The 19,277-nt window shown below is 42.4% G+C and overlaps 1 long non-coding RNA gene across 1 annotated transcript in view; it reads right to left on the minus strand.

Moving 5' to 3' along the window:
• The window catches only part of LOC307054103, a 251,392-nt gene extending 234,075 nt beyond the window's left edge, over positions 1–17,317 (minus strand). Inside the window, exon 1 of the long non-coding RNA XR_013810927.1 lies at positions 17,123–17,317. This is a non-coding gene — a long non-coding RNA (uncharacterized lncRNA). The remainder of the gene's footprint in view (positions 1–17,122) is intronic.
• Between the last annotated feature and the right edge of the window lie 1,960 nt (positions 17,318–19,277).

A 19,277-nucleotide genomic window follows, 5' to 3' on the forward strand; every position in this document is an offset into this window, starting at 1 on the left:
GGGCAGGCATGCTTACTGTCCAGTTAGTATAATAAAGAAAATGTCTCTCCCTGAAGCAAAGGTCAAGCATGCTGACTGCATATTATACAAGATTCAGGTTCCCTAACAAACCCTGTTCTTCTGTAACAAACACACTGCATTCACAGGTATTGTCTGCCCTCTTCAAGACATCCCATGAGAACTTGGGCTTGGGAGCTGGTGCAAAAATGCTGATTCTCTGGCATCTGCTACTGCTGTGAGTAACATACTGTCCTTTGCCTCTGGCTCAGTCTCAACTCTACTAGCATCCTTGAAATCATGGCAGGCTAACCTGTTAGCTTGCAAGTAGAGTAAAATCTTGGACCGTCAGAGTCCTTGGCAGTTATATAATGTCTTTCTATGCCTGCCCAATGCTTCCATGGTATTTATTTCTCCAAGGGTGATGGTTGCCATGTATCCACATAGCAACTGGGCAAGGGCCAGTTTACAGGTCCTCTCCAGGTTCTATCCCAGAACTGTGTTTCTTAATACAAGTACATAGGTGCCAAAAGTGGTCACTGGTTTCTTTGTTTCATCCTCAGTTACACATATTTCTCTTTGATATGCATAAACTCATATATCTCAACAGCTGCAAGCAGAAGCAAACACAAACAGATTACATTCTATGGCTACTGTACACATCTACGCTAAGCCTATACAAATGCATTAATAAACCCCACTTGACATTAAGGATGTAAAAACCCCATGTAAGACCATCTATAAATATAAAGTTTTATTATTATTACAAGAGCTAAGGTTAGCCACCCCTGAGCTACTTATTAGAATTTCCTCATTCCTGAATAGAGCTTTAGTTAAAAGGAAATCAGTGAGCACTCACCTAAAACATTTGTTAGAGATCAGTAAACAGAAGTGTGTTTCCTCTGTCAAAGGCTAAAAGGGACCAGGGACCATGTTTAATCTGTAGATAGAAAGTATCACTGTGCCTCTCTATTTTGGTTGTATTTCCCTGACAATTTGGTTACTAAGTTGTTAGATTCCAGAATTGACTCTTGATTGAGTCCACTTGGTCTGGCAATGCATATTAAATTAATGAACAGGAAATGAGTTAACTTAAATTCCCTGGCTATCTTATTTTTCTTTTGTATTATGTACATGGTGTCAAAATCTGTTCCAGTTACTACAGATGCATAACAAATTACCCCCAAATTCAGTGGCACAGAACAGTAACAAGTCGTGCTCACTGATACTGTGGGTCAGGAATTTGGATGGGGGCACAACAGGCCCAGCTGGTCTCTGCTCTGGTGTCTGGAGCTGCCGATGGAAAACTCAAAGGCTAGGAGCTGAAACTGTCTGAAAGCTTCTTCACTGATGTCTGGTGTTTGGTGGTGGCTGTCTACTGGGGGCCGTGTTTGCACTCCACATTGACCTCTCCATGTGAGTTAGTCTGTGCTTCCTCACAGCATGGTAGCTGAGTTCTAAGGGCAAGTGTCCTAAGAAAGGGAACAGATGGAAGCTGTATCATTTTCATGACTGAGCCCTGGAAGTCACATAGCATCTCTCCTGCCACATCTATTGATCAGAGAACTCAAGTCTGCCCAGATTCAAACAGAGAATATACACCTCAACTTTTAGTGAGAGGATGTCAGTCACATTTAAGAAATTCATGTGGGATTGCGGTATGTATATTGGTGTGGTCATCTTTGGAAAATACGATCTGCCACAGTATTTATTTGTGGTGAATTCTCACAATAATCTTACAAAACAGATGCTTTCATATTCTTCACCTTATAGATGGAAAATGGATTTTAGGCAAGTGAAGCAACTTGACCAAGATAACAACCATTGGTGAACCAGTGCCCACCCTTAACACACATAATGCCTAAACACTTGATCATAAGAACAACCATTAGTAAACTTACCCATATTTGAGTTTTGCTTAGACTAAGAATTCCTCCTCCCATAACCAGAGATGATTTGGGTCTGTACCCAGAGCCACTGCTTTCAGGATTCTGTTGACCTTTCGAATTGATCTGGCCATTATCCCAAGTTTCAATGTGTAACATCTGGCACATGACCTGCCCTTTTAAAGTTCTTATTTTAACAGCTTCTGGGACTGTACTGGCTTGGTAGAGGAGCCTAGAGGGTCTCCTACAGCGTGGTGGCAACATGAGTAAGCTCTGGAGGCAGATAAACAGGGTTTAAATCCTGGCTTTAACACTTCTTGTCTTAATACAGTAAATGCATTACTTAACTGCAAAGCCTCAGTTTCTTAACTACTGAAATGGAGACAATAGTATGCTTCTAGAACCTGGTACAGAAGTGGCATATTAATAGAAATACACAAAGTACCACTGATACCTGACTCCATATTTTTAAGCAGCATCCTAGGAACTTTGGTCTAATTATAACTAGATGTTTTCAAGTGGTGCCACATGAGCTCTTACAGATACATCACCATGGATGCCCCCCTTAGCTTCCTCTTCTGATCCAGATGCCCCGCCCCCCTTGGCAGATGCCTCCAGAAGTCACCTGAGAGCTGTGCCTCATCAGTACTTCAGTTATAGGTGCTCCCCCAGGAGAAGACTGTCTTCTAATGAGACAGTAGCAGCAATCCTTCAGGATGCCCGAGAGGAACAATATTCAAGTCCTCCGCCATTCTACTTGGGTCACATAGGAAAACAGTTTCTTCTGCTTTTGCTAGTAATTTCTCTCTCCAGGGGGCTTGTACCATCAGTCTTTGGAGCCAGGATAGAACACTGCCCACTACCATAACCACCCCTCCTCCCTCACCCAAACATTCCTTCCTCTTTCTTCAACCGAAAGCAAAAATACATACAACTTAGGCAAGTTCCTTCTTCTCAGATCCATCCATGGCTTTACAGACTCTCCTGACTTGCAACAGTCACGCTACCCTTTACATGCTCACTCTTTTCTGCCCTTCCTACTCTGATTTTATATCCTGGTCAGTCTCTCTCATCTCTTGCCTTTCCCTTTGTCCTCTGCGTTTGTAAAGCATGGTATATCCAGGTGGGGGTTAGCTTCCATTAGCTGCTTTCTGTAAGAGGAGGTGTTGGCCTGGTTGGCCCATACTGTGTACCCAAATTTTATTATTTAGATCCTCCCCGTGAAGCAATCAGATGTAACATTATCAGGAGGGGTCTTTAACTGCAGATTTCATTTAAAAATTAAATAAAAAAGAATGCATTGAGAATGACTCAAACCCCATTGTGGAAAGAGAACTATAAACAATTCACACTTGAATAACTTAAGCTGAATGTTATTTGCAGTTTAGTGTATATTTAATTCAATGTAGGGCTGATGATAACTTACAATCCCTCATCACTAAGAAATTTTTCATAACCCTTGGCCAGTTGTGGCTGAGGGGAGTATCTCTGCCATGGTCCTATTTACATGTCCTTCTTCTTTTAGATCCATTGCCCCATGCTGAGCCCCTTTCTGTATGTGTCTGCGTCTCACTCTGTCTGGGTTTAAGTGGCCACTCTCCCGTGTCAAGACTTAATGCCAATTATTTAATGCCATCTCTCTATCTGTAACTACTCAAAGCTCACTTTTAATTCAAATTCCTCATCAACTCTGTTTTTCAGAGGTTGCTTTCTCCAAGTATGTTCTACAAACTGCTATCTCTGGCTGCCTGCTGCCATAAATAGCACTCAGTCTCTACATCCTGTGCCACAGCAAAGAGAAGTGTTGTATAGCCCCAGGCATTTTGGTAGGAAGAGAGCTACTTCCAGTTTGTATAGTAAAAGAAAAGCTCCCTTGTTGCCCAGATCTCTGATACTTCCTGTGTTTCCATGGCAAACTTCCCTCCCCTGGATGCAGCTGCTTGGGAGGGTTGGGAAGAGAAGTTATTAACCATTTTGTTCCCACAACATACGTTTTATGCTTTCTCTTTTCCTTACACACTGCATTTCACTTTCTGTCCTTGTTCCCTTTTTAAGCACCCCCATCTCCATACACACACGCTTTTTTTCAGCTCTCTCAATGTGTGGGGTTACTCACTTAACCCCAGAAAACCTATCTTTTTGGTAGTAAAATACTGGATTCATAGCAGTGCCACTAGAAAAACATTTTTTTTTAAATAAGTCCTCTTAAGTCCTGTTTTTAGAATGAGTAGGCCCTTGAACCCCTAAGCCAGGGCTGTTGGTCACTCCAGGAAGTCACCTTCAGCTGTAAAAACCAATGCATATAATGAGGATAGTATTTTTTGCATTTTGAATATGTATTCCCCCTTAAATTATGCTCCTCTGCAGCTCTGGCACCCCAGCTTAGCCAAAAAGCTTATTGCTCCAAGGAATAACAGGCCATTGATCATCTTTGAGTCATAAATCTGACGTTTACAAATCCACATCAAGACAACAGTTATGAAAGCCAAGCTTTGGGTAGAGAGAAAAAAAAGAAAGAAAAGAAAACCACTCCACGTTGCCCTGACCTCATTTAACATAGTAAGAGCCAGACCTGGCCCACCAGGGGGGTCTCACCATGGGCCTAGGGTAGAGAGAACTCAGGACAGAACACAGGAGGCTGCAAATGTGACTGAGCATCATAGCCTCCTCCCTACCCCATGCTTACCCCTCCCCCCAAAACTGGGATGTGAGCCTAGAATGGGATTTACATAGACAGAGAGGTGCTTTTGCCTCCTTTCCCATTTGGGACTCAGAGCAACTTGCCACAGAATGGCTGCAGCAGAGGAATGCTGGTTGTACAACATGATTGTGCGGAGAACGCGGTGGGGCGGGGGGAGGCTCAGTTTAACCCTTCAGAGACTCCCTTAGCCCTCATATGACATGAAAAGTGTCTAGAAGTTTCCAGATGCCCTGAGAAATGAAGCAGGCTATATGTGATGATACTGGGTGGAGAGCTTACCAGAGGGTCAATGTAAGGGGCCACAGGGGAGTCTGCTAGGCTAGAGGGTCAGATGGAAGGGACAAGAATGGAAGTGATACCAAATCAGCAGAGAGGACAGTCAAGCCCCCAAGTGAACCACAAGATTACAGAGCATGTGTCCACCAGCTGCTAACTTCAGCTGTTGAGCGGCAGTCACGAAGCATAAAAAGGACATCATTGCAGAGAACAGAGGTGCCAGGATAGTACAGATGGGTCTGAGGTGTCTCTTTCCCACTGCCATCAGGTCAGAAGGCCTTATTCTTGCCCTATACTGAGAAACCATCTCAGAAAAGAAAGAGAAAAAATTTTTTAATTCTGAATGACTACCCGAAAGTTACTGTTACCCACATTTGCCAAACCGGGCTAAATTTTACTTTTTTCCCTTTGTAGTAGGCAGCTTCTAAAGATTTCTCCCAGGGATCCCCACTTCCTAGCATTCATGGCCTTGTACTTGTGCTTGAGTATGGTATAGACCTAATGACTTGCTTCTCACAAACAATACAGCAAAACTGTTGGGTTGTGACTTTGAAGATTTGGCTTGAAAGATGATTTGGTTTCCAATTTGCTCACCTCTCTTCCTCTCTCCTCTGCTTGTTCTGATTAAACAAGATACCATGTTGTAAGCTGCACAATGGAGAGGCCCATGTGGCAAGGAACTCGGGAAGCTTCTGAACAATAGCCAGAAAAGAACTGAGGCCCTCAGTCCTACAGTTCACAAGGAACTAAATCCTGCCACCTGACATGGACGAGCTTGACAGATTGTCCCTCAGTCTAGACTTCAGATGGAACCCAGCTAAAGTCACCAATTCATTTCAGTTTTCCCAAGACTTTCCTAGTGTGAGCACTGAAAGTTCCACATCCCAGGAAACCACTCAGTCTTGAGCAATCCCACACAGTTGGTCACCCTAGATCTAGCCCTAGATGACACCCTGAATGTAGCCTTCTGAAAGACCCTGAACCAGATGACCAAGCAAAACCACACCCAGATTTGTGACCTAGAAATCATGAGATAATAAAAGTGTGTTGTTTTAAACTGCTGCACTTTAGGGTAATTAGTTATGCAGCAATTGATAACTAATACATTCCTCATTACCAAACAAATTGAAAGTTCAAGAGAAAGATCAGGTCAGCTATAGAAAAATAAAGAAGCTGCATTTTTCCTTGTGCATCTGCATGTAGTGTGAGTTAAATGAGCAACTCACTATAAATGTACTATACTTCTAAACAGTTGATTCCAGGAGCACAGTTTTCAGAAAGAAAGAACTAGGTATGCCCCTGATCTTCAAGTTTAAAAGCAGATTAAGAAATCCAGGCACAATCACCTGACAGATCAAAAACTGCTATCACAAACTTAGTTTCTTTTCTAGACACTCTATAAGTAGATTAAATAAATTTTGTAAGTCAGGCAACGAATCTGTCTTGTAGATAGGACCAGAACCAAAATATCTCCCTATCTCAGGAAGCAAGTATATCATAAAGCCAATATTGAATACGAGTGGGAACTCTTCAAATTTTCTCCTGTCACAGGAAAATTGGCTTCATTTAGCCAGTCTACTACACAGAGATCAGCCCTATACCATGCAGACTAGCATTTAACAAAAGCAGCTTCATGATTATGAGGCATAAATGTAGTATATTAAGATCCTGAGTATTTTCAGTAATAAGGCTCAATCAGAGGCAGTGGCTGAATGATTAGTTTCGGGCGTGGAAAAATATGCCATGGAGGCCAATACAAATGCTTCCGTTTCAATTGAGATAACAACAATAGCCATAGCCATAAATATTTGTACAGTGTTTCACAGCTCAGAAAGATTTGCACACACTTTAAATCAAAGATTCTGACACTTCAACTCTGAAAGACACCTAGGGCTGAAAGAATTCTTTTCATTCTCATTTGATATGAAAAATTGAAGTTATAAACATTTAAATGATTTTTCCAAAGTCACAGATCTGGGATTCAAACCCAGACATCTCCAAATGGCAAGTGCTACTTACTCTCTTTCCTCCCCAGCAGCAGAGAGAAAGTGGAAATATTCATGAACTATCCAGTTGCCTACTTTCACTGGGAAATGATCTAGGAAGCACTGTGGAAGGCAGAGAAGATCTATAAAGTATATTTATGGAAACAGCAGAACTGTTATGCATCATTGTGGGGATTTTTCTTTCCCTAAGCTCTGGGGTCTCTGAAACACTGCTCTAGTAATAATGACAGTTTAGGTCCAGATGTAGAATAAGTTTTTAGTTGAAGTGTCATATGAATAGAAAATCTAGAATTACTGAGAATAAATTATGTTAGAAATTTGAAAAACACATGGCAAGTGCCCTGAAGTATGGTAAGTTCAATTCAATTTAACAGACACTGATTGAGTCTGCCTCCCATAAGCCAGGCAGTAGTATTCTAGACCTGTGCTGTACAGCATGGTAGCCAATATTCACATATGGCTATTTAATTAAAATTTTAAAAACTAAAAATCCAGTTCCTAGTCACACTAGCCACATTTCAAGGCACCCAATAGCCAAATGAGGCTAGTGGCTAATTATAGAACATTTCCATTATAACAAAAAGTTCTACTGAACAATGCTATTAGACTCTTAAGAAGAAATAACCAAGTCTCCCAGAGTAACTCACATTCTCATAGAGAAAACACTCTACTTTATAAGTACTCTAAAAATGCACGAGTATAACTCTGGCCAGGCTCTCTAACAATGTCTTATGAGAGGTAACACATGACTTCTGGAATCATTCCAAATAGGTGCTAGCTAATTAGAGGCTTCTCTCATCCTTTAAAGATGTTATGATAGGTATTAAAATGTCATGCCTTCTATTTTCCTCATCTTACCAATATTCCATAGGAACCACACACCAGAGTTAACATAAAATACTGGATAGTCTCTATTGTAGAAGTGTATTTACTGTGCACCACCATCCTAGGGAACATGCCAGGCACCACAGTAGCCATAGAATGGGCTGCCCTTTAATCCCTGAAAAAGGTCTGCCAGATTTATAGACCTCAACTGTTGACCCAGTCATTCGTTGGGTGTGCCTGAGAACAGGAGGACTGGATGTGGAGCAGCAAGTGGCAACATGACTCAAGGAACCAGTGACCTGGATGGCTATGTGTCATAGCAGTGAGCTCTCAGGACCCATCCTTCCTAAGTCAGGGTCCTGGCCTTGAACAGAGCTGTTTGGCCTCAACTAGATGTCAGCAGGGCAACCTGGCACGCAGCTCAGAGAGTTTTCCAGCCAATCTCACTGCCCCACACAGCCCCATCCTGCTTATCCATTACAGGCAAGCTTCTCTCTAGTATACTAGAAGCATCTCTAGTATACTGGACAAAAACCGTCCCAGCAGACAGTATGGATCAAAGTGAAAAGGAAGGAAACTTGGAAATCATCCTTCCCACACCCTGAATCTCACAGAAGCACAGAGAGAAGTGAGAGACATGAGGTCACCAGAACCAGGGTAATCTGTTTCTGCATCTGTGAAATAGAAGGATGTTTCCACACAGAGATGTCCTGTCTCACCAGCACAACTATAGTCACCAGCATCATGCTCCTGTCCTGTCCCAGCCCTCAGTTCCTCACACCACCCTGCAGTGAGCACTACCAGCTTTTAACTCTTCTCCTGTGGACAGACTTATTTCTTCTGTACTGCCCATGTTTTAGTCAATGAACAACTCCAAATCAATGACCAACTAGTTGACTCTTGGTCATTCTTCATGGGGAACATACCAACAGAAGTCTATAGTAAGTATAGATCCCAACAAGACAAATTCAATTTGGGAAATAAGGATCTAGGCCTGTTGCCCCAAATACTATAACTGATAAAATTGTTACTATCATAAAACCTGATTCACCCAGCTCACCCTGTCATTATAATTTTATTCTTGAGGGGGGGGCTGTCTTAAAATATTTACAAATTTCAGTCACACAAGCTTCAGGTGCAAATAGTCAACTCATAATGAACTATTAATGCCTTAATAAGGATTAGGATACAGCTACCCAGATTAAGAATGGGACACCAGATGCATCCTGCAGATTTAGCTCCCTAGGGGTGGAAACAGCCCCACAAGAGGAAGTTTAGAGCCAAAGACAAAACCTAACTTACACTGAGATTGTGTACAGGGTAAGCCTAATTTCCAATGGTGAAAAAAGATGAAGCTTTTTCAATAGGTCACGGGCTCTTTAAGTTACAGTCTTGAAAAATCAGCCACTGAAATAGTTTATGAATCTGTGGGCACAGCACGGCCAAACATTTAATCAGGGAACAGAAAACTTTCTGGAACAAATAAGCCAAATGAATGCCTAGAAGTGGAAATGTTAACTAGTGATGTAAGTTCAGAGTACAGCTGTGTCAAAATGAGTCAGGCTTCTGGCCCAACAAGCAAAGTCTATGAAAGATATAGAAGAATTATATTGTTTTTCCTAAACTCAAAACAGTGGACTTTTGCCATGTTAATTCTGAGTTTCTGAGATGAGATACAAGAAATTAAGAAAGCAAAATGGAATGGTTATAAAACAAATACTTCCTATGTTATTGTGTTGAGGAGATAGGGTTGTATTTTTTTTCTTCTGGCAGAGGAGTGATTAGACATCTTTCAGGAGATATGCCTCAGATTTATTTCAATGACCTTATAGTCTGGGTATGATGGCACCAAAAATATACTCAGTTTATTAGTTAATGTCTAATGAATCACATTTTGTGTGTTGTAGGACAATTCATAAGCTCTTGTGGTTCATTTGGTCCACAAGACATCACTGAACAAACCACAGTGTCAGTGCCTGCATCGGCTGTTCTGCACTCCTTGTGGAAGAATGGTTCCAAGAACCATGCAGGGTGGGACTTTTGCCAAACTAATCATCATAATTGTCCAGCAACATAATAAAGACTTCAAAGTATCAGTCATTACTTATGTAGGCTTTGAGAAGAAGATAAAATCAGTTTCAACAGGTTCTGATTAAAACTGTCCTTAATAATAGTAACTATCACATACGGAGACATTTGTCAGGCACAGTAATAGGCACTATTATTTTTTCCATTTTATATTTGAAGTTTAGGCAGTTTTTAAAACTTGCCCACGGTTACATATCTGGTATGGCAGAGCCGGGCCTCCAGGAAAGACACTGGAATGCCTCTGCTGGCAACAACTTCAAGCTACACTAAAGTAGTTCTCAGTTGAATTGAGCAGAAAAAAACTTACCAAGTCAAAAAACTAGCAAACAGTGCAGAACTGTATGTAATAAAATGCTGAATAGTGGAAAAGAGATTCTAAAGTCCTAGAGAGGTTCAGCAAAAGAGAAAATCCAGACTGGAAGACACAAGCAAGGTTGGCAGTAGAAGGTGCACTGTGAGCTGGCCTTTGGAATGGCTGTGACAGTACAGATACAAGAGCAAAGGTGAGAACAACAGGAGGAAGAGGTCAGAAGGTATGGGAGTTATGAAGAGGCCAGACTGAGCAAACGGTACAGGAGAGAAATAGTTGTCCACTTTTAGGCTTATTCCCAATTTTTAAGCTCACAAAGAACTCAAGGGGCATACAGAACAACCCATGTAATACGTAACAGCAGACCTGATAAGGAATTGCGCTGTAATCTCCGTTACCCAGTCTACAGTGCTTCCCATGAGCTACCACACAGAAAGGCTGTACTCCATAATCCTAATTCAATCTAATGTTGATTGAGCCCCTGCCTTGGACAGATACAGTGTTAATTATTGGGAAGATAAGAGTGAAAAAGATGTCGGGTCCCCAGGGAGCTCATGTTAAAACCACGTAAGTACACAAATATTTGTGGAATGAGTTGGCCTGGGGAGGAATGTGACAATAGATACACTAAGTGTTAAAGGAACAAAGGAAGGAGTATCCCATCTCTCTTGAGACAGGAAAGACTTCTGAGCAGGGACATTTGATATGGGCCTTGCAAGAGGAGTGAACTATGATCACTCAAGAAAAAGAGAAAGGGGCTTCCCTGGTGGCGCAGTGGTTGAGAGTCCGCCTGCCGATGCAGGGAACACGGGTTCGTGCCTCGGTCTGGGAAGATCCCACATGCCGCGGAGCGGCTGGGCCCGTGAGCCACAACTACTGAGCCTGCGCGTCCGGAGCCTGTGCTCTGCAACGGGAGAGGCCACAACAGTGAGAAGCCTGCGTACCGCAAAAAAAAAAAAAAAAAAACTTGAATGGCGGGCTTCCCTGGTGGCGCAGTGGCTGAGAGTCCACCTGCCGATGCAGGGAACACGGGTTCGTGCCCCGGTCCGGGAAGATCCCACATGCCGCGGAGCGGCTGGGCCCGTGAGCCATGGCCGCTGAGCCTGCACGTCCGGAGCCTGTGCTCCGCGGCGGGAGAGGCCACAGCGGTGAGAGGCCCACGTACCGCAAAAAAAAAAAAAAAAAAGAAAGAAAAAGAGAAAGGCAGAACAAACAGCAGGAGCAACTGGCTGTAAACATGGAAGGATCCTACATATGCTATTAGAAGGAAGGGCAACCCAGCAGAGCTAGAGCTGAGAAAAGCAGATATGTGGGACGGGAGGCAGAGCTGCCAGAGCAGCCTTAGATGACGGGGGTGAGGGATAACATAAGGAATCAGAACGTAATTGAGGAGCCACAGAAAAACTTAGCATCGCAATGAGATTTGATCTCTAGTTTAAGATGAAAATCTGGCAGCAAAGTGAAGAACAGATATGGGGGGGGGATGAGCTAAAAGGCTCCTGAGCTATTCAAGAAGAAGCCCGAAGTCAGGTGATGGTAACAGACAAGATGAAGGATTCATGAGGCACAGAGGTAGATTACCGAGGCTTACCAACTGAAAGATAATGACGATTTCTGATTTTAACGACTTGGTGGATGGTGGTGTCACTAAATAGGATGGGGACATCAAGACCAAAAGCAATCAAAAGTAAGTACCACTTGAACTAGAAAAATACTGAAAATTCTGAAAACACGTTGATGGATTCTCAAAACTGGGTGATGCCATTTTCTAAAATGACTGTGTGGTCTGCCAGAGCAGATGGCTCAGGGGAGTGATAATAAGGACAAAGGACCTCCAGGTCACTAGTTCAAAGTCACAGTTCTCAAATGTCCAAAATTTGTTCACATATCTGACAGCTGTTCAATGACTTATGTAAAAGGAATTAGAGGTCTTAGTTTAGGTTCTAGCAAGACAGGTGTTCCTCTTTATAAATGATACTCTTGTTGATTTTTTATGAAATTAAACCAGTTCTCGCCCTTGAGTTGCCTTCTGAGGTGGTTTTGGACTAATCAGAGTCATTTTCTTCCAAAAGCATTCAACCATTCAACAAATCAGGCGTAGCTGATTTGTTTGAAATGTTTAAAATTTTTTAAAGTCAAAGACAGGAGTTGGCAAAAGTGATAAAGCAATCATTTAATATAGCTCTTTCTGCTTCCATACATCCTTCTTTATTCTCATAATGTCACTTCCAAAAAGGTATCCGCCACATTTCGTGTCTCTGTTTCTTTCATTTCGCTGTCAAAATTTAGATCTAGATAAAGCATTCAGCCTTCAGTAGTGGATCTCTCTGCCTTTGGAAGATAACACAGTGTCACCACAGGTTTTTGGATTTTATATGTGTGTGTGTGTGTGTGTGTGTGTGTGTGTGTGTGTGTGTGTGTGTGTGTGTGTGTATATATATATATATATATACACATATATATATAAAACATGTGTCCTTCCTTTCAAACCCAAAGTTCCAAGTGGAAGGATATGTGTCCTGGGCATTACATGAGATACAGGGTGTTCCCAGAGGCCTCCACAGCAAGAGACTCTTTGAGGTGCAGGGGAACCTCAGACCTCCATGGTTCCATATTTGCTTACCCTGTCCCCATGTGTGGACTGGCCCATGGCAAACCACCATAAAAAAATGAAGTCTCATAAGAAATGTGCTTGAGTTTGTACATTCCTTGGTGTCGGCTAAAGCCACAGGAACTTTGGCTGTATTTTAAAGTTACACCCATTCCCCATTGCAGTGCAGGTCTGTGAAATAATGCCTTAGCTCTGCCAAAACCCACAATGATTATCAACAGTGTAAGTAATCAAGTAAAAGCACTTTTCCACAGCCCACTGACCAGACTGTCAAGAAAACAAGAAGTAGTAGCAAAAATTGATTGCCATTTGCAAAGGTAATTTCTATCTGAATTATATTACTGTATAGCAACAGTGATGCATAATGTGTGCCTGGCATCTTTACAGTAAACATTTTAGGTTTAATTTAGAAATCTGAGTCATTAGAAAACTTCTCTCTCATTATGATGAAGGGGCCACTGTGGACTCAGCACTGTTACAATCTAAAGAGGGAAAGGGAATAAACAAGCAAGCTACACACACTAAAAGCAGAGAGAATTACCACTGGGCTGAAATAATGGGAAGAAATTCAAATTAGAGATAGCTGCTTACTATTGAATAGTTAATACAAGCATGGTTATTTTACATTATTAAGCAGCTTATTTTTAATGTTCTAATATAAAGTGATATGGTCACTGTTTTGTTGTTTTAAACCCTTCATTCCTATGAGGAAATAAGGCTTCAAATTGTAGGAAACAGGCCAAATAGATCAGCCAAACTAGACTTCCCCACCCCTCACAGATACCCCTATGCTGCTTCTTCAATAATTGCTAGCATCGGTATTCAATAACTCAGGCTGGCAAGATGTTCAGCCCTATGCTGCTGGAAAATCTTATTTAAATTGAATTTTTCCCTATTCAGCTCTTAATGTCAGAACCTGGAAGATGTCTGGTGAAAAGCGTCAAGCCTTACTGAAAATTAATGTAGCGGAAACATAATAAACTTGGGCCGGAGGCCTCCTCCCAAGATTAGTAGGTGTGAATCAGTGGTTCAAAACCTGGTTGCATACTAGCATGGCTGGAAAGCCTTTTTTAAAATACTGATGTTTAAGCAGCCCCCTCCAGGGGGCATTTAATAAAACATCTGGTGAGAATGGGGCCCAGGCACAATTGGGTTTTCGAGCCCCTCCTCCATAGGTACTTCTAGTGTACAACCTGGTTTGAGATTCACTGTTTCATGTTCTGGCATGCCTGTGGAGAGAGAATTTTGTGCGTATTTGCCTAGAAATACTTGCAACTGATTACACTAAGAGCCCTTGGCATTCAAACTTACATATTCATTGGAGACACCTGGGGAATTTTAAGAATGCTGATACCTGCATCTCACCTTCCAGGATTCTGATATTCTGGGAGTGGACAATCACTTCCAAATGACTCCAATGTGTAGCCAAGTTTGAGAGCCACTGCTCTCCACCTATGAAATTGATGAGGGCTGAGCTGGAGGTGGTCCAATATGAGTATTAACAAGACAGGGCTCAGGGTAACCTACAGACGTCACACCGAAAGAATAGGAATCCTTCCTCCTGTTGCCAGAACTGTGATGCTGACGTTTAGACTGTACAGAAATAAGCACATAAACAATTGTCTATTCTGAGTAATAAGACAGAGTTGTTTCCATAGAAACAGCTGACTAATAATCATAATGGCTAATTAGATAAGTGATTTCCAAAACCTATTTGGATGATAACTAATGTAATAAACTTCAAACTCCTTGTTCAGTGACATGTTTCTTCCTACTTCTCTTAATGGTCTGTCAAGGCTTGGCACTCGGGTCCGTAAAAAACAGTTTTTTAAACCTTAACACCTCCAGAAGAATTACTGAGTGTAGAGAAAAGTAGCATACAACAAGCTTGAGTGTGGAGTCAAACAGACCAACATCTGCATCCTGGCTGTGCCATGTATTAAGCAGCCAGCCTCAGGAATGGGGCTGAACCTTTTCCCCCTTTGTCTTCTCGTCAGTAAAATGGCAGTGATGCTACCCACCCACAGCATGGTAATGAGGATTTGAGAGAACTAATTTCTCCGTTACAGTGCTTTGCACATAGCTATTCCCAGAAAAAGCATAGTAACTATCATTAAAATCATGGCCTAAATCGGGGGGCTATTCAGGGTTAACATGATACCAAAGTTAAATTTCTCCAGACAGGATGACCACAAATAAAGTTCAAATGACTCCTTACTGCCATCTCATCAGAATACAGTCTTGCAATGATTGGGTCTCACCACCCTATTTTTCAGCACATTTTGAGTTTTTTTGGACCAATGACCAAGATACTTGGTGGTTCTCCCTGGTGCTATTACCCTTCCTGGCCACACTGGTTTCCTTCCATTTTCCTCAGGGTAAAGATGACTGGCCTATTCTTGATGTTCCTTCACTCCTCTCCTAGTTCTGCCTCAGTGCGGCTACCAAATCCATATCTCGCAGACAAGGTTCTGAAACGGAATATGCCGCCATCAGTCTTATTTACTCAGCTAACCAAACAAGCCCAGGTGATGTGCTCAGAACCCTCTGTCCCTTTCCCTCCTTCCCAGAGTCGGCATCCTAGGGCCGGGAAAAGTATAAAATTCACAGCTCTGATTCCCTTATTTTATACATGAGTCACATTAACTACCTCAGCAGAAAGACTCTAAATGACTGTTCGCTTTCGCACCCTCAAGGTAGCACCCTCAGCAGCCCTATGGGGAGGTATTGTTACAGAGGAGTAAACAGAAGCCTAGAAAAGATGGAACTCTGCTGAAGTCACACAGCTGGCAGAAGTGGGATGAGAACTAAGGCCTGCTGATTCCTAGTTCAGTGCTCGACATAGGAAGCACGTTTGCAGCTTTCCAGGTTTTTCTCAGACTGTCTGCATATAGCACCACCATAGTGAAAGTGCCATCCGTTTATAGCACAGAGGTGAAGTGATATTCATTTTTTCCTGAGAGACTTTCTTGCAGATAAATGTTTTATGGCTGAGTGCATGACTGAGAGCATTCAGCAATCTAGCAGGTCCCACATTGTAAAGTAAAATAAAGTGGTCCTAGGAGGTTCCCAGTCTCCTCCCCAACACTGACACTGCAAATTACAGTATTAAAAGGAATTCTGTGAACCGCTTGTGAACAAGCCAAACCCACTGTTATTGTCCCTAAAAGCCTGACACGCTTGGTGCACAGGCTGGGCAGCCCCATGCAATGCTGCAAGGGCCTGGGTGCAGCACACGTTGGATACCCCGGCTCCGAAAGGAAGACCAGAGGAGACGGCGGCGTTCCTTTGAGCCACCATTTGCCTTGGGATAAATACATCAAAAAGCAATTAGTGCCAGTCAGATTCTACCAAAGGCAGGAAGATAAGACCACTAGTGAATAGCAACTGGTTAGTGGCCTATTAACACTTTTGGTCCAGTCTAAGGAAAGCAGCATGAATGTATTTTCCCAAAATGGTACATGTCCTCTGATGTTGCAAATATTTTAAAAGGTTCAGGGGGGCTTCCCTGGTGGCGCAGTGGTTGAGAATCTGCCTGCTAATGCGGGGGACACGGGTTCGAGCCCTGGTCTGGGAAGATCCCACGTGCCGCGGAGCAACTAGGCCCGTGAGCCACAATTACTGAGCCTGCGCATCTGGAGCCTGTGCTCCGCAAAGGGAGAGGCCGCGACAGTGAGAGGTCCCCGCTCGCCACAACTAGAGAAAGCCCTCGCACAGAAACGAAGACCCAACACAGCCAAAAAGAAAGAAAGGAAGGAAGGAAGGAAGAAAGAAAGAAAGAAAGAAGCTTTCATTTAAAAAAAAAAAAAAGGTTCAGGGATAAACCTCTGTTTAAATTATGTGGGGTTTTTTTTCAAGTGTATGCATTTGAAACACACACATACACACAGCACATTAAACTCATGATTCCCTGCCTATTATTGATTAAGATGAAGCTAAATTTAATTGGAAAAAAGTAAATTGACATAAAGAAAAATTGATGGTTCATGGCTTTGGTAAAAATAGTGACACATTTAAAATGACTCCAGTTTGGGAAACATCAGTGTACTGGTTACAAGCATGATAGGCTTTGGAGCTGAAAGGACTTGACCTTGAATCCTGTAATCCTTGTAATTGAGTGAGACTTAGGTCTGTTTCCTCACCTATGAGGTGAGGATAATGACACTGACCTCAAAGAAGCAAAGTTTCAATTAAATGAAATACTATAGGTAAAGGGCCTGGCATATCTGCTGACTATCATTATTATTATAACTGCCTGGATAGATTCAATAGACTGAATAAAACCAGTCCTATCAAGCAAACTTGGCTGATGCCATTTAGAGAGGAGTCACACTCAGACTCTAGACTAGCTGTCACCAGCAAAGCCCATTAACAATTCCCGGAGAATAAAAATAGAATGTGAGTAACAAAATAAAGTCTAACCTTTTTTTTTTTTTCCTTTGGGCTTTGTCTAGTTTTGCTGGCTCACAGGGTACCTCAGGCACCAGCTACTTCAGACCAGAGTTCCTCGTGCGAAATGGCTGCGCGTGGTTCACCTCAGCTCAGGGGCCTTGTGCAGAAGTGCTACGCACAAGCCACTGAAATTCAGGACGGCTACGTAGGCCGTGCGCACCGGCACTGCCATCTGGCGCGATGAGCCGCACGGCTGGGCCAGCCCCGCGAGATCTCCGTCCCTCCCCCCATGGAGACCGCATAAAGCAGCCCCGCCCCCCGCCTACGGGGAGAGCGTGTGCTCTAGAGCGGGAGAGCGAACTTCGCTATTATCTGATCAAAGAAGGAAGCTTTCCTTTGCTTCTGAACTGAACTTGGTCTCCTTCTACTGGCTTGAAGGACACCAGGCGGGAGGACCCATGCTGGGGACTGACTTGGAGGGTTCGGTAACATAGGGAAGTCAGTGCTGCCCATGCTAGGCCTGCTACCCTGTCACAGCTCCAGGGCTGTCGTGACCTCCCTGGTAGCACCATCTGCTCCGAGCGAGCCACAGTTCACTAGCTGGTGGGAGGCAGAGCTCTTTCCGGGCGTAGCTGTCACACCGTCGTGCTAACGCCCTCCTCCAGGTGTGCGTGCTGACGTTCTTTAAAGCTGTCTTCTCCAGCAGCTTGGAGGCCTCACAGCACATTTGTATCCCGAGCACACTGCGCACAACTCTGCTTCATTGCGAGGCCAGACCAGGGACAGCCGGCATCCTGACCACAGTGAGAAACAGGAGAGGTCTCAGTAATGGCTGCCGTAGGCTGTCTTGCCTTGCCTTTGAAACAGGCGATCCTGGGAGGATTTCTTCAAGAACCCTGTGCTGGCAGATAAATGGAAGCAGCCATTGCATCCTCGGCAGAAAGCTCTGAACAGGCACCTTCAAGCCCAGATTGTCATCTGCCTACGAGGCTTGGCAGCAAGGCTGATGCCTCAGAGAAAACTAAGAGCATCCAGTCTCACCTGGCGGACTCAGGGCCCGTGCTTGTTATCATTCTTCTTTTCTATCATAAACATCACATGTACTCAATGTAGAAAATTTAGAAAATATATTAAAAAAATTTCCCAAATGCCACAACTCAGTAAGAAGTATTAACATTTTGATATTTCCTTCCAGAATTAGGAATTTTTTTGTACAGTTGTAATGGAACTATTTATATATTTAACATTGCATCAGAAATTCCCCATTCTGATGTTTTCCATAATGGCCAGATCATTGCATCATATAAGTATACTGTGATGTGCTTAACCAATCCCCTATTAGTGGGTGTTTGCATTTTCATTTTTATTATAATTAATTCTGTAATAAAGATCTTTGTGTATGCATCTTTATCCACATTTCAAATTATTTCCTTAGGAGAATTTCTATTTCTAGGTATGGAATTACTGGGTTAAATTGTTTGTTTTTCGGTTCTTGATGTGTACTATTCGATTGCTCCTGGAAAGATAAAAACACTTTGCAGTCCTACAACAAGCATGAGACCCCAGCCTTACCAAATTCTTGCCAGAGGATTTCTCCTTTTTAATTCTTTGCTAATTTAACAGACAAAAAGAAACTAATGGCTTCTTGTTTTACTGTGCCTTTCTCTATTGCTCAATTTTTTACGTGCCTTTAGCCATTTGTTTTGCTCTTTTGTCAACATTCTGATCATGTCCTTTGCTCTTTTATCTTTTGATTTCTTTTGGTAAGATCTATAATTAAAATATTCTCACTTCACTTCCATTCAAGTTCATTAGAACTAATTTTTCTCCCACTGAAAGAACAGTACATTACATTACCTTAGGTGTCGGGATAAAAAATGGTTCATCTGTCATTTTATTCCTGTGTAATTAGAATATAAAAACTTTTCTTTATGGAATGCAACCTGACACTTTAACTTGTTTAGGAAAGTATATAATAGGTTATGCTTATATTACATTACCTTGTGTTTATTACTGTTTTGGAATGTTTTACTTCATGGATTTTAGTTTGGTAGACTAAAAATCATTTTGGTTTAAAGTACAAGATTATGGGGTTTTTTGAGATATTAAAATAAAAACAGAAAACATGGTCAGTTGATTTATTTTCAAAGATTGTGTCTCTGTGTGAATTTCCATATATAAACTA

This window comes from Hyperoodon ampullatus, assembly GCF_949752795.1.
Source record: "Hyperoodon ampullatus genome assembly, chromosome: 5".
In the NCBI taxonomy this organism is placed as follows: Eukaryota; Metazoa; Chordata; class Mammalia; order Artiodactyla; family Ziphiidae; genus Hyperoodon; species Hyperoodon ampullatus.